This window comes from Cynocephalus volans, chromosome 1 (assembly GCF_027409185.1).
Source record: "Cynocephalus volans isolate mCynVol1 chromosome 1, mCynVol1.pri, whole genome shotgun sequence".
In the NCBI taxonomy this organism is placed as follows: domain Eukaryota; kingdom Metazoa; phylum Chordata; class Mammalia; order Dermoptera; family Cynocephalidae; genus Cynocephalus; species Cynocephalus volans.
The window spans coordinates 124,712,299-124,714,173 of record NC_084460.1 but is presented as its reverse complement, the minus strand read 5'-3'; the positions used below and the strand labels follow the sequence as shown (position 1 = coordinate 124,714,173).

Below are 1,875 nucleotides of genomic sequence, written 5' to 3'. Positions count from 1 at the left end.
TGGGTCAGTTTATGAGGAAATTGGGATGCTATATGTTAAATCCTATTTATGTGATTACTTTCACTATGTCAAACAATACTCCAAAGGCCACAAGCCATGAAGTTATACAATTACTTCCCCATATTTGTTCAGGAACACAAAAATAAAATACATAGAAATGTTCAAGTGAATTTTTGAAATTCACTGCAAGTTGTCCTTTTTTTTTTTCTCCTCCAAAAGGTGGTGATTAATGGTCACGAAGTCCCGGGGCATGGAGGAAGGGTGAAAATGAAACATGTGAAAAGCAAATATTTTTGCTAGATTTCATTTTCAAAATTTCAGATCTTTCCAATTAAAAAAAAATTTTTTTGCACCAAAAAAAGTATCAATACTTTTCATTCCACTCTTATCAACTTTAGCCAAAGTCTTCTGAGCTGCAGCCATTTTGCTGTTTTTCTTTTCAGTCTTCAAGTCTTTAGTGTTAAATTTAGTGTAATCTTCTTTTGCTTCTGCAGGCTCATCTTATAACTTTATTTTCTTTGACGGAGGAATTGGCAATGAAGCTGAAGTTTCTGGAAGCTTTAAGTATTTAGATGAGTCATCACTTAATTCTTTAGGGAGGTGTAATTAGTCTGTTTCTGTTGTTTATAACAAAATATCTATCTGGAACTGAGTGATTTATAAGAAAATGAAATTTATTGCTTATAGTTTCAGAGACTGGGAAGTCCAGAGTCCAGGGAACATATCTGATGAGGGTCTTCTTTGGTGGTGACTTTACAGCAATGCAGGGGTCTCCCATGGCAGAAAATGGCAGAGCAGAGAGAGACTCTCATGTGCTCTCCTTGTAAAGCCCTCAGAACCATGCCCATGACCACCATTATTAATCTACTCACTAGAGCATGGTGCTCAGGATCTAATCACCTCTTCAAGGTCCCACCTTTCAACTACCATAATAGGCTTTCCCACCCTAAACAGTTACAGTGGGGATTAAGCTTCAGTGACTTTGGGGGGGCCATTCAATGCACTGCAGGTGGTAATCAGATATCAGGCCATGGGCATAATGAATATTATCCTCTTCCTTGTCACTCGAAACCTGGTCACCAGAGAAAAATGCAGTTAACTGTACCCAGACACTGACATTTACCTTATTGGTTTTTAATACAGCAGTAGTTTGGTTAACCTTTTTTTCCCCAGCCATTTTAATGTCTTTTCTTTGCTGTACTTTTACTACTTCTTTTTGTCTATTTCTTTCTTCTCCGTCATGTGGCAAAGTACCTTCTCAAGTTCAGGAAGTTTCAGCAACATGCAATTTGGAAATAAGTCATCTGCCACAACTTGACCTAGGGGCTGAAACTTTCCCTCTTTCTCAGTCTTTCTGAAGCAGCGCAGAAGCAGAGAGGGTCCGGGGCTGTGGCAGAGTGGAGAAGCCCTCCTGATTGAACTGATTGATTTATAAACCAAGAGTGGTGTTTTTCCTTGAAAATTGTTATTTCAAACAGCCGCTGTAGACACATATTGAACAAGTAGATGGCTCCTTCCCCTGAACGTGGGTTAACCAATTTTACAAACATAAGCCCACTTTTCATCTTCTTTGAAGCATCTTTTAAATATTCTGGAAGCAGACACATGTGCTGCTGGGCATGAGCCCTGTTCCCCTGTCCCTGCAGTCCCTGCCTGCAGCCATGCTGTCCCCTGCTCCGGGATGCAGGAGGTGCTGTAGGCCTCAGCTTCTGAGCCCACCGAAAATGGCGAGAGAAGGCCCTGAGTCTTTTTGGACATTAGCTTTTGATAACTAAAGGCCAAGATTTTGGATATAAAAACCCTTTTTTCTTGCAAAGACTGTAATTGTGTTCCCCAAAATTCACATGTTGAAGAATTAACTCCCACTACCTCAGT

At 40.1% G+C, this 1,875-nt stretch overlaps 1 pseudogene; it reads right to left on the bottom strand.

The window, feature by feature from the left end:
• Positions 1-226: 226 nt before the first annotated feature.
• Positions 227-1,663, bottom strand: LOC134387671 (ribonuclease H2 subunit B-like; annotated as a pseudogene).
• Between the last annotated feature and the right edge of the window lie 212 nt (positions 1,664-1,875).